Source organism: Suncus etruscus, chromosome 16, assembly GCF_024139225.1.
Source record: "Suncus etruscus isolate mSunEtr1 chromosome 16, mSunEtr1.pri.cur, whole genome shotgun sequence".
Classification (NCBI taxonomy): Eukaryota; Metazoa; Chordata; class Mammalia; order Eulipotyphla; family Soricidae; genus Suncus; species Suncus etruscus.
Genome location: NC_064863.1, coordinates 3,402,847 through 3,428,689, shown reverse-complemented (window position 1 = coordinate 3,428,689; position 25,843 = coordinate 3,402,847).

Here is a 25,843-nt window from a genome sequence, read left to right as displayed (position 1 = left end):
GAACTCTGTTCTTTAGTATCCCACAATATTGAAGAACTGCAATAAGAGAGATCACTTTGAATCATTTTACCTAAATAGACATTTTCGCATTTCTGAAATAAACATATGTCAAACTATTTTAAAATCACTATTATATTATAAACTATTATATTTTAAAGTATTATAAAATCACTGATTTAGATGTTTATTGATTCTTAAATTATATGTATGTATATGTATGTGTATAGATATATTTATAAAGAGGGGTGTGTACAAGTTTTAAAAATTCTGACTGAACACTGAAGACCTTTTAAAATCATTTCTCATCACTTTGTTTCATGTGTCAATTATAGTTCTCTGGGTTACCTATTGGTTATCTGTAGTTAACTTGGGTTTTATGAATATTCTTTCTTTGTGAAAAGTAGCACCATCTCTTCCTGCCAGGAAGTCCCTTTCCCTTCCCTATAAAATGATAGGGAAAAATGCCTGTAAAGAATAATGGGAATGGAAGGAGAAGACAGAAAGACTCGTGTTGAGTAGCAAATCTGAACCTGGGAAAGCAGCTAGGAAAGGAATTCCAGATTACACAGTAAATCTTAGAATCTCAGCTGAGCCAGTAGGTAGTCATATGTTAAAGTTGTCTGTTTGAAGTATTAAAAAAATGGGCAGAAAACTGGTAGCATTTCCACTTTTAATACTCAAAATTGTGCCAGTATAAGGTGCAGAGTTGCCTGCTCCGAACTTGGTAGATCTAAAACGTACATCTATAATTAGAATAAAATGTATAATGATGTTTATGCTATCCTTCTTCCATTGTTCCTGTTGATGCTTGTTAAGAATAAACTTAGAGGGTAGACTAGCAGGATCTACTACAAGTTCTTGCATTACCATGATCCCAACTATTCTCTTTCAATTCCCTGTACTTTGTTTGTTTGTTTGTTTGTTTGTTTTGGGGTCGCACCAGGCGCTCAGGGGTTACTCCTGGCTCTAGGCTCAGAAATCGCTCCCGGCAGGCTCAGGGGACCATATGGGATGCTGGGATTCGAACCACCGACTCTTTGCATGAAAGGCAAACGCCCTACCTCCATGCTATCTCTCCGGCCCCAATTCCCTGTACTTTTTGCTCTGGCTTTCCCGGATCATGTTGACTTACCTGATGGTATGATCATTTATTTAATCTAAGAGGTTTTGGACTTTGGACGTCAGACCCTTAGTCTGTAGTTGTACCCTGTGTCCATTCAAAGTTACTCCAGTGCAAATAAGTGCCCATAATCACCAGGTAGATGACCTGGGTTTTATGAATATTCTTTCCGTTGTGGAAAGTAGCTTCATCTCTTCATGCCAGCGAGTCCCTTTCTCTTGCCTACTAGCCCCCAGAGCTGGATCTTTTACTTCCTTACACTAAATAGCTTATAACATCTAGTTATATTCTAGTTATAATCTAGCTATTCTAGATTATTGCAATGCCCACTGGCAAAAGAGAAAACCTCTAAAGACTAGGACTACCAACTGCTCAGCCCAGAAATGTATTTGTTTGGTTTTTGTCTGGACATCATCATCTATTCTCTTATTTTCATTGTTTATTTATATCCACGTATAAATAAATTTGACTTACTTTGCTTAGCAGACCTTCCCTTCACTTTTGTCATTATTGTAGCAAAATACAAGGTCATATTATACCGTTATACACTATTTCATTGTGTGTATATATCACATTATTTTCTTTTTTTTAAATTTTTATTGTGATCATAGTGGCTTACATATTGTTCACAGTAGTGTTTTAGGTACATATTAACACTGAATCAGGGGAATACCCATTCAAATTTGTCCTGCCCCCATCCCAGTTCCCTTTCTGCAACCCATATACCCCACCATCACCCCCCAGGCTGCTAGAGTAGGTGGACCCCTCTTTGTATAGTTTACTATTAGTGGTCATATATCTGTTTGGTCCTGGTACCCTCCCTTGTTTTCCCCCTCTATTTAAGAGGAGCTAGATAAATCGAGTTATGTGGTTTTGTTTGAAGTAAAGAAAAGCAATAGAATGGGGTACAAAATAAGAAAAAATTAAAAAAATAAGTCAAATACTTTGAAAATGGGCGGAGACCTTCTAGAGGCTTTCAACCTCAGTTTGAGAGAGGGCATGAAAAAGGTAATTGAAACACCACAACAATACAGACAGAAATATCAAATTAAATGTCCAGTGAGCACTACAGCAATAAAGACAAGCACCACACAATAGTCTCGGTTCTGAAATCAAATTATGCCGGAGTGCAAACAGAAAAAATAAGATAAAATAAAATAAAATGAAATAAAATAAAATAAAATTGGAGATATCAACTTTAATATCTACACCAAAATAAAGACGTCAAAAAAATCGATCAATCAATCAATAAATGTGTGGAAAGATGATTATTTTGTGTGTTTTTTTTTCTTTCCCCCCTTGCATAGGCACATTAAGTATTGAGGATATTATAGAGGGAATTCCCTTGTCCTAGGAGTTACAGGGTTTCTCCACTCCTGAAGTATACTGGCATGGGATTAACAGTAGACTCCTTGCATGATCATTTATTCTCCCCTGGGTGCTTTTGTGGTGTATGGAAGACTTCTGCTTCATCTTGGATGGTAAAATTAGATCTCTGTATTTAGCGATCTTGGTGAGTGTGCAGCTGAAGGAATGGAGCTTCTGATAGAGTCTTATTATCTAACCATGCATCTGTTTTGAGGCATTTGGTTTGTTTCTAGTTTTAGTCTTTTGGGAATAGTGCTGCAGTAAACGTAGATGTACTTATGTCTTCTGTGATTAGTTTTTTTGGGAACAGATACCTATTAGAAATTTCAGTAGTGAAATTGTTGGCTTATATAACTAGTAGTGTTTTTCATAGAGTTATTATATTTTCCATAGTGAATGAGTGTTCCTTTCCTCTAGTTCTTTACCAGTCCATGTTGTTTTCTGGCCTTTCTGATCTAAGCCATTCTCACTGGTATACGGTGGATATCTCATTGTGATTTTGATTTGTATTTCCATAATCATTAGTGAAGTTGAACATTTCTCCTGTGCCCCTGGCCATCTGTTTCTTCTTGGAGATATGTCTGTTTAGATTTTCTCACCATTTTTATTATATTGTTGTTCTTGTCGAGGTTTTTCTTGATGCCTTAAATATGTATAATAATCTTTTTGTGAGAGATGTATGGTAAGTGAGCAATTTATCTCATTCATCAAAACGCTGGATGTCTTAGTTTTAACGAAGCTTTAATGATCATAGATATAGCTTTGCAAAGCTTTCCGGGTTGATGTAGTTTACTTCGCTGTGCAAAAGCTTCCTAATTTAAAACAATCCTATTTGTTTATTTTTGATTTTGTTTACCTTGTTGATAGACCTGAATCATGGAGACACCCATTACATCTACCATAGGCAGTATCCGAGATTTCTGTACTCTCTTCAGTTTACTTTATTTCAAGGTTAGCCTCTAATTCAAGATTAGCCTTTAACCCATTTTGAGTTACCTCTCGTGCATGATATAAGATAGTGACCCAGTTTTATTATTTTGTATGTTTGATTCAGTTTTCTGAACACCAGTTCTTAAATTCTTCCCTCTTCTTTATGCTCATAAAGTAACTGTCCATGTGTATAAGAATGGAATGTCAGTTCTGTTCTATTGGCTTTTATGCCTTTATTAAAATGCCATCCTATGTTGATTATTATAATCTTATAGTCTGGGAACACTGTGCAGAATATCCAGTTTTTCCTTGGGTTCTCCTATTTGGGATCTTTTGTGGTTGCATGCATATTCTAACAATATTTTATTTCCTTGACAAATGCCATTGAAAATTTGTGAGGAATTTCTTTGACTATATACAATTCTTATTATTAAAATGATTATTCTATCAATATTCTTCCAATACACATGCACAGACTATTTAAAATTTTCCTTTTTGATATCAAAACTTTTTACCTCCTTTGTTCATTAACAAGCACTTAATTCTTGAAGACAATTGTCAAAAGGTTTTATTTTTTCTTAAACTTCTCATTTCAAGTTAAACTTTATTTCTTAAACTTATACATGTTCGCATATAGAAATACAGCAGATTTTTGTAAATTGATTTTGTAGCCCAGCAGATGTTTCTGAAATATCTGAGCAAATAAGATTCATAATTGTCATAGTGAGACAGCTTATCTTCCCAAATCAAGTAATGATGAAAATAAAGTATATATATATATATATATATATTATTTGTTTCACATTGAGTGGTGTTTATTCAAACTAAGAATAGTATTTGATTGGGAGCCTATCTGAATTTTTTAATGCCTAAATTATAAACAACATTTTTATTTGTCTTGGATTTAGTACTGTACTAATATAGTAATGGCTATAGTAATGTACTAATCATAGCAAAATGTTTTTAAGAAGATGAAAGTTAGTAGGGAAAGCTTAGCTTAAAACCATTATGTTCATTTGCCTATAAATTATATCAAGAAAATTGGTCTAGAAAATCTCCTATATGTATAGTGTTCTACATGGATAGTGTAATAGTAACTGCAGTCAGTCCATGCTGCTAATTAAGTAGGTTTCTATATCTATATGATCTAAATTATTTTCCATTATAGTGTATTTAAATAACTTCCTCATGATTCACCTGTCAAAGTCATTGTGAGCTCTTTTCCTGCAATCTTAAACTACTTCATATATATGACTGACTTAGTTTGTAGAGCCAACAAAATAGGTGAATGTAAAATTAGTCTCCAAAATCTCCAACCCTTGCAGTTTGCTTAGGGAAACTCTGCATAGCCAAACATTGTTGCTGGTAGTAAAAAGTTGAAATCTGTCACTAAAGTCTGCTTCTTTGGAAGCATATTTTCATGATTTACGAATTGATAAAGACTTAAACTGCTACAGTTACTTGAATGAATTTGCACCTGAAGCCAGTTTATCTTCCTGGAGTCATGCATAGAAGTCTCCTGAAGCTTGTCTAAGTGAGGATTTGGGAAAGTGGAAGAATTTAGTAATTACCTGGAGCATAAATTTAAGGCATCCTGGTATGAGTTTTTGATGTACCTATATTTATAATAATGGCAGCTATATGGGTCAGGCACTACCCTAAGTATTTTATCTGTAGTGACCAATTTAAATATACCAACAAAGCTGTAAATCAGTATATCTTTATTACAATGTGCAGAGAAATTGAGCACAAAGAAATAGAATATTCCACCTGTCTTCATTTATTTGAGATCAAATAAAATAACATTCTGAGGGACTTAAACAACATTTATTTCTTACAAGTCAGCTGTTTCTTGTAATTCCAATAGCAGAATTCCAGCCAGATCATGTTCTGGTGAGCATTTGCTTTGTGATTTCTATACAGATATCATTATTAATGTCTCCATATATTAACAGAGAGTTTGTTCTTGTAAGAACACTAACCCCATTTATATTGGTTCAAAATTATGGTCTTGTTAATTTCTATTAAAGATTCTTACTCCATATCACATCACAGAGAGTTTTGTCTTCAACATATAAATTTTGCGCTGACATAAACATTCAATTCATAGCACCATCCAAGGTCCAGAAGTAGTAAGTGACAGAAAAAGATGTCAAACCTAGTTCTAAAGTCTAGACTCAAAGCAAGTACCTTTATCAGTCTGAAATGGTCAAGTCGTTATTTTGACTAAAATATCCTGTGGCCAACATACGTTGGAAGCACATCGCCATCATTTATCTCCCGAATCTACTTTTTCTATATTTGCAAACTGATCAACTCTTTTCTTTTTCTTTTTTTTTAAATAATTTTTATTTTGACCAAAGTAGATTACAAATCTTTCACGGTAATATTTTAGGTACATAGTGACATTGAATCAGGGGCATTCCCACCACCAGTGTTGTCCTCCCTCCATCCCTGTTCCCAGCATGCATCCCACCTCGCCTTTCTTTGCTCCCCCCCCCCCCGCTGCTAGTGTAAGTGGTCCCCTCTATGTCTAGCTTGTTGTAGATTGGATTTCAATTCTGTTGTCATTGGTTTTGGATTTGGTGTTTAAGTCTGATCATTTTTTATTTCTACTCAATGTTTATAGGACTGTTTTGACCAACCCTTTATCTGAAGCATACAAATAGTTTTATTTATTGTATGAATTAATATATTATGTGGAGTCATAGTTAATACTGACAATCTGAAAACCATTCTACTACTTTTAGATATCTTTTTATTTACTCTTTAAAGGATACCACACAATTGAAAAGACAAAGGAGCCAGGCACATAGCATAAATGAGTGAAGTGGCTTGGCATAAAACTATTTTTAGTGATAAGGGCTGTGACAAACCTTTATTCACTTATTACTTAACTCCAACTAATTAAATGAAAAAATTAAAGTTATATTTTTCAGCTTTCTAGGGGAGTAAAATATACTCATTGTAGTTAACTTCTTTGAAGATATTAGAGACCTGCTTTTTAAAAATTATATATCACAATGATTTCTAAATCTTGACTATCAAATAAGATATATGCTTATTATTAATTTCATAATTCAACTTTAGAAGTAAACTTTGTTTCTTCATGCAACAAATCTTTATTGATAATTGGTTACATGTTGAACAACCAATTTAGGAACAATTTGGGCCATACTGATGGTGCTTAGGGCTTCTTTCTGGCTCTATATTTAAAGGTTAGTGAAGGGCCAGAATGGTAGCATAGCAGTAGGGCGTTTGCCTTGCACGTGGTTGACTGAGAATTCACCAGGGTTCGGTCCCCGATGCCCCACATGGTTCCCAGAGCAATTTTTGAGCTCAGAGCCAGGAGTAACTCTTGAATGTCACTGGGTGTGACCCCAAAACAAAACAAAACAACATAGGGTCAGTGAAAATCAATTAAAAAGATAACACTTTCTACTTCTCTTCATATAAAATTCTAGAAAAGGCAAAAACCACCAATGGTTAAAAAAGAAATCAATATTGCCTGAGATTAGAAATAAATAAGGATAAAAGCCCTTACGGAGAATTTTTAGGGTTAACAATGAGATCAAGAGGTACTCTATTTTAATAGTGACTATTTAAACAATAATATTCAATTACAAAATTCATCAAACTTTTCAATTAAAATAGTTTAATTTTATTATTAAATAAATAATGTAGTAAATATTTCATTTAGCAAAACAATTTTAGCAAGAATGAATCAAGTTTTGCTGTAATTTTATTTTTGTTTGGGGGTCATCACTGGTAGTGTTCAGGCCTAACTCCTGGCTCTGCACTCAAGAATTACTTCTGATGGTGCTTGTAAGGAGCATATTGGGGATGGGAGATCAAACCTGGCTAAATAACATGAAAAGCAAGTGCACAACTCACTGTGCTATCTCTCTGAAACCAGTTTTTTTTATTTGTTTTTTTGGGTCACACTTGGCAGGGCTCAGGGCTTCCTCCTGGCTCTAAGCTCAGAAATCGCTCCTGACAGGCTCGGGGGACCATTGGGATGCTGGGATTCGAAACACCATCCTTCTGCATGCCAGGCAAACGCCCTACATTCATGCTATCTCCTCAGCCCCCAGTTTTTATTTTCTGATAAATGACACCATCCCATTAATTTTTCTCAAATTGAGTATAAGTATATGGAGGACCATAGTATTATAGGAGTTAAAATTTGAAGGAGAGGGAAATGTCTGTTTAAATAGGTGGAGCATCCTTTTCCTTTTATTATTCTTACCATAGAATGGGAGTCCTAAAGTTATTTTTTAAAGGCTATATGTGAAAAATAGAGGCAAGGGGACTTTTCTTAAAATAACATTTATTTATTGAAATATTTTATTTAAATAACATTTAAATAAATTTAAATTAATTCATAATAAATTTTTTATTATTATAAATATTATATAGAAATAGAATATATCATATTATATATTATATATTAATATATTGTTATATGTTATAAATATTATTATACATTTATTTATAATAAAATATTTATTTATTGAAACATTTTATTTAAATAAATTTGAATTTATTTGAAGGAAATATTGTGATCGAGGAAGGGCTGAACTCTCTCAAAGCATCTCAATTGATGCTTATATCTTCAAATAATATTTTGATTTCATTCAGGTACTGACAGATATAAAGATATGGAAGGAAATTTGTATTAATATTATCAACAACGTTTTCAAATGTTGCCTTATAGTTTTAATTTTATAGTTAGTTAATTTCTTTATTTTAATTATTTAGTTTTAGAAAGAGAGAGAACACTATCATATGCTTACATTTCTTCCAAATTATGCCTGATATGTTCTGCAATTTAAAATATTACTAACAATTCAGTTTTCAATGCAAGGTCTTTTTTTTTTTTTTTGGACACACCCTTTTGATGCTCAGGGGTTACTCTTGACTAAGCATTCAGAAATTGCCCCTGGCGTGGGGGACCATATGGGAAACCGGGGGATTGAACCGCGGTCCTTCCTTGGCTAGTGCTTGCAAGGCAGACACCTTACCTCTAGCGCCACCTCGCAGGTCCGCAAGGTCTTTTTTTTTATGGATTTTGCATGTATCAAAAATTGACAATATTTCTCATTGGTTTCCTAATACTATAGTTTGTGTTTTGAGTTAAAGCACTTCTAATTGGATTAAATTTTTTATTCTGAGATAATTAATTTTTAATTTCTGCAACATTGTCCCCTTTATTAAAAAAGACCTAATTATAATTACTTCATGAGGGAAGATTAAATCTATAAATACTGATTACAGTTGCCCTCATAAGCAGACCATGAGGCAAACATTAAGAAATTTCAGAACTATGATTTGTAGAAAATAAAGTAAAAAGGAATTAAATTGCAATCAGTTAAAGATACTCAACTAGTTTAAAAACGACAGAGAAGAAATCAGAAAATTGAAAAAAGAGGGAAAGAAATAAAAAAGTAAACAAATACCAAGATGGTAGATGTCAATGTAATAAAATTAACAATCATGAAAATATAAATGTCCAAACACCTACAATATATACTGAAAGATTGGACAAGGGAGTAAGATGAATTATTATTGTTTACAAGAAAAGGACTTTAAAAGTAAAGACAGTTTAAAAATCAAAGGATGGAAAAATATACATGCTATTCAAACAGTATTCAAAAAATAAGTTAGACTGGCTATATACATATCAGAAAGTGTAAATTTCAGAGCAAAGGATAAAATTAGTTGCACTTCCTCCTCAAACCTCCAGTCCCCCAGATTCCTTACTATGAAGCAATACATCCATTGTCTCTATATCTTCCAGAATAACTTCATGAATATAAAATCATAGATCACTTTTATTTTTCACCATGGGATGCATACTATATTCATGTTGCATATTTTATTTTTACAGATATTTCTGGGACAATATTCTATACCACTCCATATAAATTCACCTCATTCATTTTAACTACTGTGTAATAAAGAATCAGGTTGTTTATTTTTTTAAGGTCTTCATCGGGCGATTCAGGAACTCCAAATACCAGCTGGTGTCTGAGTTTTAGAATATAAGTAATTTAAAGAACACTGTATATATGTGTCTCCAGATTATTAAAACCAAGATCAATATTTTAAGATGCACATTCCTACCTCCATAATTTTAACTCAAACATTTTACTAATTTAGTAGGGCTTTTGTTGGTTTGGCTTGGTTTCGAGGACATTCCCAGCAATGCTCAGTGTTATTCCTGGTTCAGAGCTCTTGGTAATATTCGAGAAACTTAATGATTGCTGAGGATCAAACTACACTCAGTCACATGCAAGTCAAATATACTAACTTACCCCTGTACTTTCTCTCTACCTTTAGTAATTTTTCCAAGAACATCACCATCCACCTATTTGATCTCCGATGTAATTCTTACAAAGACTTCTCTTTGTTCTTCCTTTTTTTCATTGTAAGTGTTAAAGTCGTAGGTCTGGATTCTTATCTGAAGGTATTTCAATAAATTGGAGATATGTGATAAAATTACGCTTAAAGTTTACCACTACCTGCTAAATGCATTAGAAATAATATTAATGTATGTTTCTACTACCAATCTTTCTCACCACATATTTCATTTTATAAAGTTGTCTATGTTCGAATTCCAATTAAGCTTCCCCCAAACATTGTGTCATAGGAGAAATGTGTGAATCTGCATTTTATTTATTTATTTTTGGTTGGCTTCTTTGGATCATACCTGGTAGTATTCAGTGCTTACTTCTAACTGTGTTGAGAGCTCAAATCTAGGAAGCTCAGTGAATCACGTAGAGTGATAGAGTGTGAGCCTGGGTTAGCCACATATAACTCAAGTGCCTTACTCACTCTAACCATATTATCATTTTGGTGCTAAATCTATATTTTAATATTTGTATTCGATATGTTTTTCATATGCTTTTCTAGTCACTTTGTTCAATATTCTTATTTTGGAAAATGTTTCTGATAAAATATTATAGAAGTAAATTTTTACAGGTCATCTTTCTTTGGCAAACACCAGGTAATTAACAAAATCTAATTCATTTATCCTAACAATGTGAAATTTAATGGGCAAAGTCTTTTTCTTGCAATTTATAAATGAAAGAATAGAAACATAATTTTTTGCCAGAAAACTGGTGGTTTAGTGAACAGAATCAGAGCTAGCACTGAGGCTTTCTAACTTTCAAGCCAGATGATAAATTTAGAGTCATAAAACTGTTTTTGAAATTTTGAAATAGTGATTCTCACATTCTGAATTTCTAGAAATTTAATAATGATCCATCTTAAAAGCCTGATCATTTCAATGGAAAAGAACATTTTGTAAGAAACATATGCACGATTGACTCTCTTTCTCAAGAACTTTTTTAAAATGGAAGTTACAATGTGATGACATTGGACCCAATGTGACGACTATTCTTAGTCCCCTGAAACAGTGTCCAAACACATCTATGCTCTACTTTCTAGGCTGCTCATTTGAAACAGCTTTGAAAATATTGGAAGCATCACATAAACGGCATGTCCATCTGTCATTTGTTTGTCATCATAGAAAGTGTGTAGTCTACAGTCATTTATAGCAATATCTCCTGGCTCTGCTAGAACCTCTGTCCTGCTGTTACAGTTCTGCATAATTCAATGAATCCAAAAGTCCAGTAAGTCAAAGTCTATACACCAAGTCGATGAAACTATGAATAACTGAATAAACTAGTTTATTTAAATAGAAAAACTTTCATTTCTTCAAATGAAAATAACATATATTTAATTTACTTAAAAACTTTTGATTGAAATTCAGTGGTTTACAATATTATTAAGAATTGTTCTCATGGGGGCTGGGCGGTGGCGCTGGAGGTAAGGTGCCTGCCTTGCCTGCGCTAGCCTAGGACGGACCGCGGTTCGATCCCCCGGTGTCCCATATGGTCCCCCAAGAAGCCAGGAGCAACTTCTGAGCACATAGCCAGGAGTAACCCCTGAGCGGCACAGGGTGTGGCCCAAAAACTAAAAAAAAAAAAAAAAAGAATTGTTCTCATGTACATAATTGCGGTGCCATGCCCATCACCAGTATATTCACCTCCCCAAAGAGAGTAATTTGTAAAATAACTTAGAAAAACTAGCTTATAAAAAGACAATTTAATATTGAACAATTTTATTATAATTATAATAAAAGTTTGCTTATACATTGAAATTCATAAAACAGCATAGTAATATGGCTACTTTCTCTTTGAGCTTTGTTATGTCACTAGATTTTTTTCTTTTTTTTTTAATTTTTTATTGAGACCATTGTGAATTACAGGTCTTTCCCAGCTATATTTCAGCCATATTGCGACAGTGAATCAGGGCCATTTCCACCACCGGAATTGACTTTCCCACCACCAAAGTTCCCAGTCTGTATCCTATACCTCCATCCTTAGCACCCTTGTCTAGCAGTATAACAGGTCCTTTTTGTGTTTCACTTGTTATAGTTTGGGTCTCTTGATTCTATTGTCTTTGACTTTGGCTTAGTTCTGATCATTTTTTTCCCCACTCAATGTACCTGAGACTACTTGGGCCCTGGGTCCCATCCACTTTTTTTTCCCTTTTCTCAATTTGTAGGAAGATATAGAAATATGAGGCAAAACAAAATGATTCATGTTCTAAGTTTCTATGAAAAAGGCGGGAGCCCCTATCTAGAAGATATGAATAAAATTTTTAAAAAGTAACTTGATTTCTGTACATTGTTTTGCTATAGAAACCAATAGATTAAAAATGCATTACACTTAAAAATGTGCATTTTGCTTTATAGGCCTACACCTGTACTATTTTTCTAATCCAAGTTCACATTTTTTTAGTTTATTTGTTTGGGGGCTACACTTTGCTATGCTCAGGGTTTACTCTTGTTCTGCATGCTGGAGTTATTCCTGGAAGTGCTCAGGGAACTATATGAAATGCTGGGGATCAAACCGGGGTTGGCTGCATGCAAGGCAGACTCCCTACCTATTGTACTTTCTTTCCAACCTTCCAAGTCCACAATTCTTTTGCTCAGGTCAAAGTGCTTGTTGGAAAGAGGTCAAATAGTAAGATTTGGTGCAGTGTCATTGGGAAGACATAAATGATGCTGAGAACTTGAAATGCCAAATCCTCTGAACTTTTTTGAGAGAGGAAACATATCTATCTTACTGCCTGATAAAATATGACTTTCTCTGAAGAAATGTGCTTTAATGTCTTGAGTTAGTTTTTTCTCAAGAAATTCTAACTCTCTCCATAAGACACCCTTGATCCATCCTTTTCCTCTATCCGTCCTCAAGGTCCATAATAAGAATGAAATCCCAGAATAACTTCAAGAGATAACTGTAAGGTCTGCTTTGGGAAGGAATTATACCAATTTATATATACAATAATCAAGCAGGCATGAATTCATTTTATTTCTAAAGAGATTGTTAGGTCAAGTTAATGATCTGTAATATCGAAATAGGTCAGTGGTTCTCAGAGTGTAGTCATTGGACTAGCCAGCATCCTTATCACCTGAACATCTGAAACAGCACATTTCTAAACTATGTCCTAGACCTAATGAATCAGAATCACTAGGGCATGCAGCCTGGATGTTTATTTTTAACAAATCCTCCAGGTGATTTTAGTATTTGTTAAAGTTTAAGAACAACAGGACTATTCTCAAGCATCTGTGTGGTCTCTTCTAGGGTTTTAGATGCAATATTTTAAAGACTTTGGAGGTGAATATCACAGTGGAAGATGCTGAGGTTATATAGTCAGAACATAAATGAAAATATTAAGATAGATTTCAAATGGCAAGTTGGTGATTTCCTCATCCATTCCTTATGTAAGGAGATGCCCAATTTGTCAACATTTAACTCAAAGCAGTAGTGCCTCTCTTGGGTAAGTGTTCTGGCTTCATATTGACTGAATAGTAGTAGTTTTGGGTATAATTAAAATATGGTAATTTCTGTTTATTAATTTGAAGAAGTGGATTTTTAATGGGTCACCCAGTATAAGAGACAAAAAAAAGTTGGGGAACCTCTAACCTTGAGAATACACCTTTTATTTAGATATTAAAACACATTTGGGTTCCCAGAATTAAATCGATAAGTGCTCTTGAAATTCTTTTTTATTAGAAAGTTTACCAGTTTCCTTTGAAAGGAGATATGACCAAATTGGGTTCCATTTCTTTTCCAGGTGAACTGATGGCCATTTGCCTCCATGATTTTTGTTAGGGAAAGAAAATCTCTAATCTTGGAGATTTTTAGCTTAACTCTGAGATGCTAGTCTTTAGGGTACAAAACATTACTACATTACTGTGGTCAAAGTATAGACTTACAATAATCTCCTAATGAATAAACCCAATTATATTTGAGAGTAGTCTCAATAAATCTATAAAGCAATCTATAATTTTGAAGTATATAAAAAATAGGTGTAAGTTTTTTTTATCAGCCAAGACACCAGAATGTAAACAACAGGTACTATGCTATATAACATTTCCCAAATTTATTTGACCTTCCCCCAACTTTCTCAGAAAAATATGCCCTATTCTGTGCCTCTCTATTTCTCTCTCTCTTCCTTTCTCTCTATTTCTCTCTCTCTCTCTCTCTCTCTCTCTCTCTCTCTCTCTCTCTCTCTCTCTCTCTCTCTCTCTCTCTCTCTCTCTCTCTCTCTCCTCTTGGTTCTTTTAGAAAATAGAAGTACTATTTGTACTTGCTCTCATTGTTCCAAAGCCCTACAGAGTGGTATAACCCTCTTTAGGAAACTTCTAACATGTAATACCTCATACCTTGAGTAACAGTTCAGAAGAGAAGAGACTGAGAATTAATAATTCCTAAAAGTGGGCCCTTAATAAATGCTGGATAACTAAGTGGATAGTCTAAGTGGATATTTATTCAAAATAAATAAAAATAAAAAATAAATAAAAAGTAATGGGCAGTGGACTTTTCGATCACACCTGCCAATGCTCTGGGGCTATTTCTGGCTCTATACTAAGGAGTGAACTCAAGAAGTGCTCAGGGGTCAGCCTCAAGAATTCAGTTTGGGGTCAAACTTAAGGTCAGCAAGGCAATAAGCTTTACTAAAGAAAACTGACAGTTTTTTAAAAATGACTTTATTTCTGATAGAGATGGAAAAAATAATATTGAGTCAAGCTACCAAGTTCACAGTGGAGTGAGTGGAGTTTTTCAGAGAATTATCAAGTTTCTGGAGGCAAAATGCATACTTAATTGGCTTACAATTAGGTTATCCAAGTCAAAGAGTAGGTTATCTTTACACCATTCCAAAACCATTAAAACGATCCAATCATACATATCACTAAAATAAACTCTTGCCAGTTATTTTTAAATTTATGTTCATAATCATGATCAATTAAATGTATATGTTCAAAAGTAAGATACTTAGGAAAAAATACTTTATACAAACCACACAACTTATTCAATATAAAGGCACAATCAGAAGGGAATATTGACCCACTAAAAAGAACAACTAAATGAGTTTTCTGTACTAGATGACTTCATTTTGCAAGATATAGTAGTGTGGAAATCTGGCATTTTCACAATTTACTTTTTGAGGGCAAAGTACCATATTCTCTGAGATGTTGGCCTGTATCCCTTTGCCACTGTAGTAAAAAATACCCTCATGCTCTGGGTTATAATTTCCCTGTCAATATAATGCAAATCCTGAGGACCATCTGTTTCCATTCTGTAATGTGTGGTTACAACAGCTTTGCAAATAATTTTCAAAAATTAACTTGCACAATGCTTTCCCTACATCCCTTACCTCAAGAGACATTAACCCAAATAGCAGAGTCAAAAATCTTTATCATTCCTGAGATCCACACAACAATTAAGAAGATATTTGGAATGCTTGATATTGTGACTGTGAGATAAAGCCAAAGTTATGGGTGAAACTCAGTTAATTGAAATAATTATTAATAGAGAGTTTATTATTTAGTATGAATATATTTATTTATTAGTACAATTCAGTTGCTTATGTTCCGATTTTATCATTATTGCCATTTATCATTATATAACTGCTAGGTGCCCAGGTCTCAACCAGCTATATATAGAGCTAACAGGACCACATCCAAAATATTTGTGTGATGTAGTATCAAACCTGGAATATGGAACATATTAGGTATTTATACTGCCACTAACCCACATCTTTAGAATCTTGAATTAACTTTTAATTAACGTTTTAATTAACTTTTAATTTGGGTGGTGCTACAGTAGGTAAGGCAATTGTTCTTCCAGGATTGATCCCAGCATCTCATAAGGTCCCCGAGCTCTGCCAGGAGTATTTCCCGAGTGCAGGGCCAGGAGTAATCCCTGACCACAAATGAGTCTGTCAAAACAACAACAACAACAACAACAACAACAACAACAACAGCTTTGAAGTGCTGTTTCTCCTCTTAATTAGCAGTTTTATTATCCTAGAGTTGACATTGCTCCTCATTAACGTTCATTTCACTTAAAGAGAGCTACGATGGTATGTTGTAGGATGTAAACATATATCAAACTACTCTGAGCCTTATTTCTGACCATTGAAATCAGTTTTTTTAAGCTGAGAAACATCACTAAAGTGACAAAACTCAAAAATGTTTTAAAAAAAACTAACTCAGTTCTTAATTAGGCACTCTTTTCCATTCTAAACACACAAGCACTGAACTATTTCTCTTAATATCATATCATGCATATATGATTTGCTTTGTAGACTTGAACTATGTTACAGATCTCAAAAGAGGAAAAGGTCTAGAAAAATCTGCTCAGTTAATAGAAAGCCAATAATTTCTTTGATCTAATAATATTTGTAAGGAACATCCCACTGAGTAATAAAATATGTGACTAAATGTGGAGCAGGAAAAAAATACCACAAACCCATTTATTTCTCAAAAATCAAAACATTATATTGAGAAATCTGTTCCTTGCTCACCTGCCAAGTTCTAAGATTAGAAATCTTTGTTTTCACTGCAACAGTTGATGCTACTGAAAACTGCTAAGTCACTTGGGGAACCTTCTCCCTATTCTATTGCAGATGATTCTTCTACAATCTTGTAACTTAAATAGTTGAGGTTATAGAGCTAGGACACAAGGTAAGCACTTGCCTTGCATGCAGCTGACCCATACCCGATCCCCAGAAATGCATAGAATCCCCTGTGTCCTCCCAGGAGTGATCCCTGAGCATACAGCCAAGAGAAGTCCCTGAGCACAGCCACACAGGGCTCCCAAAGAAGACAAAAAGAAATTGTCATCTCAAGCAATTTACAAATAAATGTAGGGTCATAAGCACAGTGTTTTTGTAGTTTCCCATTTCTTACATTTATGCCTACACTTCTCATGTTCATTAGAATAAATGCTGTCCATCCTGCAGATTAAAATAATGCTACAGGTAAAATGTCTGCCTTGGTTCTCTAACTTACAGATTTATCCCACTGTATTGATTACATCTAAATTTCATGACTCTATTGACAATACAGTGTCTTCTCTGATCAGCATCTGCTCTCCTATGTTTCAAGTCAAAAAATGAAATGAAAAATTTTCTATAGGTGCTCTCTGAATCATCGTCACAACTAATTGCCATATCAATAAAGCACTTTTTACTGATAGTCTCTAATCATTTTCACCTTGATGTATTTACTTATTTGGCTAGAGAAAATATAATAAACAAAATTAGTGTCATAAAAGGTGTTATGTGACCATCTTCTGAAAACCATCCTACCCTTATTGTGAAACTGTCATTATCAAGATCTGAGGCTATTTTATAATTGAATATTGTTGCAAAGAAAATAATCCAATAACACAAAATATCATGTATATTTTGGGTAAATCAAACCACTCTATGCACAATAAAAACCATAATCCTTATCCAGAGCTTCTGAATCAAATACAACTTTTCATGAATTCTTCGAATTATATGACTTTTCTATTGTGTAAGGCATTTTTATCAAAATCCCCAAAGAAGCTAAAGATAATTAAAAAATATTTTTCTCTACCCAAACTATGCCTCTGGGTAGAGTTTAGAGAATACTCCAAAGATAAAAGAATGTTTATAAAAGATTTTAAAACAGAGCTGTTTTTGTTGAATTTCTCTCACTGCTACAAAGCAGAAAAAGAGGGGCCGGAGAGATAGCATGGAGGTAAGGCATTTGCCTTTCATGCAGAAGGTCATTGGTTCGAATCCCGGTGTCCCATATGGTCCCCTGTGCCTGCCAGGAGCAATTTCTGAGCATGGAGCCAGGAATAACCCCTGAGCACTGCCAGGTGGACCCAAAAACCACAAAAACAAAACAAAACAAAACAAAACAAAAAAGCAGAAAAAGAACTTGAGTTGCCTACAAGAATAAGGAAGACCTATTCTCAACAGTAGTGTATACTTGAAAGCAAGTATATGAAAAGTTATGAGAAAGAAAGAATACATTTTCATGAAAACTAACAATTGGGTAACAATATAAATGGAGCTTATGTCAGTGGTAGCTGAGGCCTAAAATCATCTCAAGCTCTTTTATAAGATATATTATTTGCGTTGCTATATAACTATTCTTAACTTTGTGACAATTGGAGGAAAGAAAGGTGCTCTGAAAATAAGATTAGGATTATTGTTACTAGAAATGAAATAAAATAAAACACAAGATGTATTGTTTAGAAACCATTCCAAGTATGAATACCAAAGTAAGGAAATTAAAATTTACCTGAAAATAACGTTGATACAAAGAATTCCTTGTTGTTGTGGGCCTATAGGACATTATTATTGAAGTAAATTTATGAGCTATGTGAAATACATTTTCACATTGTTTATGTATTAAAATAGCTCATATGGATCATTTAAAAAAGCTGTCACTTTGGGCAAGTGTAGCTATCTTGACATGCTTCTGTTTCTTCCTTCCTTAAAAGAGGACTAACAGAACAGTTATCTCATAATCTGCTTATTGCTATTAATCCATTCTATATGGGAAAAAGATTTATAAATTTGCCTCAACCAGTGTAAGCATCCCATAAACATTTTTAGCATCTCCTTGATTGTAGAATAAAAACAAAAATATATACACAAGTTGGGTGAGGCTGCCCTGGGCACCATTTCCTAACCCCTCATTTGGACGAGTCTGATGAAGTAGCGTAGAGGCAGAGAAATAATACAGCAAGCCAGTGAGTTCAAGTTTCTCGGGAGTTAGTTTGCTTTTTTTGTGACCTTTCTCTGCCTTGTGCAGCCTAAGCCATGTTCTTTCTCTGCTGAGCTGTCTTTAGCCTCCAGGCAGACTCCCTTCTTTATTCTTCAGAATGCCACCCTCCAGGGTGGGAAAGGTCCTTGTACCCCCTGTGGGCTTTTATACCAAAGGGAGAAGGGTTCACCTTACACTTGCTTTACAGACTTAGGCTTAAAATGTTTACAAGTTGTCAGTTTTTTTGCATAACTTAACATTTACGCTGAGTGAAATAAATCAGAGGGAGAGAGATAGACACGGAATAGTCTCACTCATCTGTGGGATTAAAGAAAAATCAAGATATTATTGTAATAATACCCAGAGACAATAGAGATGAGGGCTGCAAGGATCAGTCCACAGTATGAAGTTTATCACAAAGAACAGAGTTAGAGAAATAACTACACTGACAACTAGCATGACAATATTAATGAGTGAGAGAAATAGAACCTTGTCTCAAATACAGGCAGGGGATGGGGGAGAAGGGAGATAGGAGGCATGGGGATAGGAAGGTTGCGCTGGTGAAGGGGGGGTTGTTCTTTTTATGACTGAACTCCAACTACAAACATGTTTTTAATCATGGTGCTTAAATAAACATCTTACTTTAAAAAATAAAGATACTTTGCATGAATGCCTATTGTAGGTTGAATGTCTGAAGCTGTAAATACACACTAACTCAAAGAACCTGTAAATATTACTTCCTATGGAAAAAAGATCTTAGCAAAAATGATTGAATTGAAGATTTTGCAATGGTGCAATATGTCTTCAGAATCCAAGTGGGAATAACTGGAACACAAGTATCCTTTCTTCTTTCTTTTTCTTCTTCCCTGCTTCTTCTTACTGCTTCCTCTTCCTCCTTTTCCTACTCCTTCATCCTTCTCCTGTTAATTTCTAGTCAACCATCGAAAATGAGAATCATGGGGGCTGGAGCTAGAGTAAGAGGTAGGTTGCATTGCACATGGCCTAGTGGAAAAGGGCCCTAGTTTGATTCTCCCAAACCCGGCATCCCATATGTTTCTCATACTGCAAGGAGCGATTCTGAGAGCAAAGCCAGGAGTAACAGTCCCAGAGCGTGTGCCAACTTCCCACCATCCCTCCCCATTTTTTTTAAAATGAGAATCGAGTTGTTACATATCCCAACTAAGTAAAGTACTGATTGTGTGTAAATCCTTTTTTAAGACTCTCTGTATTTCACTTTTGCAGTCTAAGGTTCTGTTCACATTTCAGTAACTTCATAGGAGAGGTTTAATGTTGATTTAAATTCTTGAGCACAAGTGTCATTTCAAAGGATAAGCAGAGGATTATTTGTACAACAAAGAGTTATAGAGATTAAAAGCAAGACGATACTTTGCTAATATCGAAGAGAAGATGGAGGCAGTAGCCACAAGCTAAAGAATTCAAGAAATGTAACTTGGGTCTCCTAGAGACTCCAGAGGGCCTGTAACCCTACCTATACCTTGATTTTGGTTTAGCCAAATTGATTTTGGACACCTTGTCTTTTTTTTTTTTTTTTTGGTTTTTGGGTCACACCCGGCAGTGCTCAGGGTTTACTCCTGGCTGTCTGCTCAGAAATAGCTCCTGGCAGGCACGGGGGACCATATGGGACACCGGGATTTGAACCAACCACCTTTGGTCCTGGATCGGCCCTTTGCAAGGCAAACGCCGCTGTGCTATCTCTCCGGGCCCGACACCTTGTCTTTTAACTTGTAAAACAACACATTCCCTTTGTTTTAAATTACTAAATTTACCTACTTTGTTATAGCAGCAATAGAAAAGTAATATAATGCACATCGCATTATGTTTAATGTATAGAATGAAGTATTAAATACTAAGGAAGAATAAATGGTGAGGGGAGCAGCCATGAAGAAACAATATCCTTATGTTATGCTCATTCAGGGTATGGTTCATTGCAAAGAAGTGGCATAAAGCAACAGCATAGATATCTTATGTATCAGCTTTTTTGATTCTTCTACACAAGATTCTTTTTTTCCTGCTGCTGATTGATTCCTAGAACTGAACTGGATGAATCCAGAAGCATAGTGGCAAGAATAATTTAGATAAATCCAGAGTTAACAAATCCATCAAATATTAATCAGAAGATGCTAATTACATAGAGTAGAGATACTCAATCTTTTGTAGAGGGTACCAAACATGAATTATAATCTAGGAACTACCTCACAGTGTTACTGACAGATGGAGTGTAGCGTAGAGTAGAAATTTAATTTCAGACATCTCTGTGGAGATTAGAATTTACCAAATTGTAAATATTTTCCTTAAGATCTACTATACTTTAATTTTCAAAATTTGTCATTCTTGTGAGCCTAGGAACTACACGCCATTAAACTGTCTTCAAAAGCATCTAACTACCCAAAAGAGAGAGAGAGAGAGATTTAAAAACAGGTTTATCTGAGCCTCTGTTCTTGGACTAAACTTTTTAAGCATTATGACTTCCTTAATTCAAAAGACATTAAAAAACTAAAAAGAAGTATTCTAAAAAGAATTCCAATTATGAAGTAAAATTTCCAAAAGACCCTAAAAACCTTAGCCTAAAAAGAATTCCAGTTCTGAAGTAAAATTTCCAGACTCTGTCTGTGTGATAACATAGAAATTTGAGTGGTGGCTGAAGCCACAGGGTAAGGCATGTGTTTTGCTCACAGGGTACCAGAGTTTGATCCCCAGCACCACATATCGCAGATCGCCTGAGCATTTCTGGGAGCAATTTCTGAGTTCAGAGCCAGCAGTTATCACTGAATATTGTCAGGGTAACCCTAAAACAGACAAAAGGAATTAAGGGTCCTGTTCGCGTTTTTATTTATTTTTACTGTGAAACTACATCATTCGAAGTCACTTCAATTGTCCTCTATGATTTGGGTAGTAGAGTTGACTAAAATAAATCATAAATAAAATAATAAACCAATAAAATATTTTATTTTGTGCAACAGTATTAAAAAATCTGTTTGGGGGTTACTGACAAGCAGTTGTCAAACCACCCAGGAAACACTCCTGCACACTCTCAGCCAGGGCAGCTGCTGCGCATTGAATGAAGGACTCAAAGCTAAGACACTAATGGACTCAGATGGTGCTAGGAACAAATCAGGGTCACCCAAGTGGGGTGGACCTTCAGGATGGATCTTTAGGAACCTCGTGAGTGACACTTGCAGTGCTCAGAGGACCAAGTGTTGCTGGGGATCTGCAAGGCCTGTGCATGCAAGGCAGGTGCCCTAGGCCCGATACTCTCTCCCAGCCCTTAATTCTTCTTTGCCTTTGTTAACAGTGTATTAGCTGGCTGGACACATCATATTCCACTGGCTGTGACATAAACAAAATAAAAATTTATTTTCTCCTTTTTCTCAAAGCACCAAGAATGGTACTGGGGCTGACAGGATTGGTTTCTTTAAGGCCTTTCTCTCTGGTTTGCAATGTATGGCTTTCTTGCTAACCATTCATATGTTTATCTTTCTAGATGAAAAACTCCAAAATTGGATGAGGATGAAAATTTTAAGAACCTTACTACAGACCCCATTTCTGAATTTAGTCGCATTCAGAGAACTGGGATGGTGCCTATTGCTTCCACAGAATAATTTAGGGGTGAAATTAAGACACAGTTCAGACCATAACACATTGTTTCTGAATTTGTCTTTGCTTCTAAAAATATTATTTCACATGCCCAATTTTTTATAGTTTAATTATCAATGAAAGTTCACTGAAGGGAATTCACACCTCATTTCTTAGATTAAATTGATATCTGTATAACTATATATCTCTATATAATTTATTAGGTTAAATTGATATCTATATGATCTATTATAGAACTATATAACAATGGGAAATTTGTAGCACAAAGCAAACGACATTGACAAAAGGCTTTCTAAAGTAAACAAGAGAGGGAGGAGAAAAATAAACATAAGGAAATAAAGAATAAAAATAATGACTTCAGTTAAAGAACTTTTCTTGAATATAAATGCTAGCATGAAAAGGGTAACACAAATAGTCTGGGCTTTGAAATTGTAGTATTTACTCAATTGTCATATTTGCTTTTTAAGTAGAATAACTGCTATGCAGGTTGTTTTTGGCAATGTAAGAACTATAAAAATGATATTTTAATCTTCACCACACTACTGATTTTCCTATTATAAACATATCAATAATACATATTTGCAAATCTGCCAGCTGAGGATGGAAATTGCAACGGAAAAAGATGTGGCAGTTTTACACTGTAATAGGCTAAGAGATCAAACATTAGACATTTATTTAGAAATAGTACATTTATTGTTAACTTTCACTGCTAAGATAACCTTCCCAAATAAAACATCTTTACTAGTATGCATGAGGAATGACAAAAGGTAAGTACAAAGAGGGTAAGAAGTATACAACTGAAACATGGACACAATGCAAAACAAATGCAATTAATTTTGGGTGTTAAATATTTTGGACATAAATCTTAAAAAAATATCAAGATTATCAGTAAATCAACTTCCACGATTGTGAAAAACTATCCAAAAAGACACCAGTTAGCTCATTTTCATCACCAAAAGCCATTTTTGCAAGGAGGAAGTAAATATTTTGTGACCATTGGATCTTTTTTGTTTTGGTTTTTCATTTTCTAATCTGTAGAGTTTGGGACAATATTAAAGGTATTTAAAGTAAAAAAAACATGCATCTCATCAACAAAAATTGAACCCTAATACAGCCTGTCAGGTGAACAACCGAAATAATTGCTGTCAGTTCATACTTTTTTTGACCAATAATTCTCTGTATTTCCTCCTGCAAGTAACTTGAGTGATGCAAATGACCTTATTTTTACAGCATGCTTTTATTAAATAGTTTATTATTTTGGCAGACTAATAAAGATTTTGGTATTTGCTTTTATTTGCAATAATATTACCACCACATAAAAAAGGATTTTATGTTCTTTTTGAGGAACAAGGAGGATAAAAGTGGTGATGGATAGCGCAACTGAGGCATCAGCAATGAGCTGGAAATGAGACACATAAATATGAAAGCAGAGCTAAGAAAATAGAACTGCACCCTTGGCCTTTCTTAAAAGAACACGCACTCTTCATGGTTCATTCACACTGTTACTGAAACTCCTTTTGTTTCCAATGAATCAGAGCGAAGGCATGTAAAGTCTGAAACACTATTCGTACTCATTGCTGACCGGACTTCTTCTATTTAATTAAACTCATTCAAGGAAAATGTTTTCATGATTTCTGAGGCTGCTGGTTTTTTTTATTTTGGGGGGGGGGGGGTTGCGAAATCAATTGCCTGAAAAGTTGGTGGATGAAGGGACTAAAGTGGAATCCAAACAGATAGACCATTTCACCATTATTTACCGCAGAGCACAGCCATGAAAGCATTCTGCACTGTAACATTTTTAGAGCTGATTAAATAATTGCACCCTATTTAAGAATATTTCATGTAGGCCACTCACTCGGTAGTTGGATGTATCTTTAAGGACAAATAAAAGTCGGTATTCATATGTAGAAACATTCGATACTCTAGATGGATGTTTGAGGATTACAGAAGTATATCTTGCCCGTCACGGGACATGCTCATTCAAAAATTATAATTGTTTGTGTGTTGCGTATTTCTGATTTAATGTCCTTATGTAAATTCTGCGTGTCAAATAGTACATATTTATTGTCAGCAGAATACTTTAGGCATTAATTGTCTACCCCTGATGGCTTGTTTCCTCATAGCAGCATGTCATTGTCACCATGAATGAAAACAGACTGTGATAAGGAAAGGTAAATCTCTTCATCAGGGCCAGACTTTCAACTGCCATACCTTTTAGCTCTGGAATATTCAAAAATAGAATCATTTTTCTTTGCACAGGAAAGTGCAGTCAGTTGGGGGAAAAGTAGGAAAGAGGTACTGCGATGTGAGCTGAAAAAAAAAATCCAATTTCATTATCGATAGGACTTGGATTTTAACGGAGGGAGCGAGTTCTACCATTTGGATTCCTGTCGCCAAGGCTTACAATAGACATGCTTCTGACAAGAGGTTGGTGGTGGCAGAACAGACTTAACAATTAATGGGATGCCAGGGCTGAGTTCAGAGAATTGCTGTACCCAACGCCAATCATTCATTCCTGGCAGGAGCACTTCACATCTTTCCTGGGATGCCATCCAACCACAGTGGCATCTAAAATATATCAAGCAGTGTTGTTACAGTTGGAGGTGAAATTGAAATTGGCGCCAAACAGAAGTGACAAATTCACATGGCTGAGTGTTGCGTAGCAATCAGGTCCAAGGGGGGACGTGGCAGTTCTGCCTTTACCCATGGGGGGGCTTTAGGGGGGAGAAAAACATTTCCAGGGGAGTTTGGGTGGTCTCCCAAAGGAAATAAGGTATAAGGAAGACTTGGTGTCACTCCCAGGATGTCATGAAGTAACCGGGGTGGTTATAGGAAGGAGGACAACAGCTGAAGTTGGTAGGATCAGCAGCTTTGAAGGTGGGGGCTCTCAGCAATTAACCTGGGGGTGGGGGAGAGAAACAAGATGCCAAGATGCCAGACTTCTTCAGAAATGGATGGCAATTGGCCATCCTGCCGCCTTTTCACTGCAGGCCTCTGCTGCACCTCTGTTCAGCTGACACTTGGCAGCTGGGTGGCCCCAGGGCAAGAGAGCAAATGGTGGCTCTGCCCTCCCCGAAATCCACCTGGGGGCACAGATCCCTATGGGCAACCAGACTCTTGTGTTTAGCAGAAGGAATGAAGAAGTCCTCAAACTGAAATTCCTGTCTGGTGCCTTCATTTACTTTTTTTTTTTTCTTTTATGGTGTGTTTTCTTGTTTTTGCCTATTTGAATAGATTTTGCTTTAAATCTGTTGGGAATCCTAACCCGCCTTTCCCTACCCTGTCCTCTACAGTAAGAGGTGACTTATCAAATGAACAATGAACAGAGGTATCAGCCAGCGGACAGAACAAAATAGCAACCCTGAAAAAAGGAGGCAGGAGGCCTTCTACAATTTTCTCGAGCATCGACCCAAAATATGTTGCACAAATTTGAGAAATCTGTGCAAATTCTTTTGAGTTTTCTAAAAGAATCAGGAATTAGCACAAACCTGGAAATTTACAGAGCAAATTCAACTGGTGGTAGAACTCATGGAAGGATTAAAGACATCACATCATGTACTGATTTCCTTTTAATTCGTCATTCTTTTCTCATGAAGGATTGTAACTTCTTTAATCTGCAGTGCCTGTTCTTTAAAGATCTGTATGAGAGAAAAGCCTAATTTTTGCTGAGCTGGTGGAATCGGTCACTCCCTGTTGGTCTT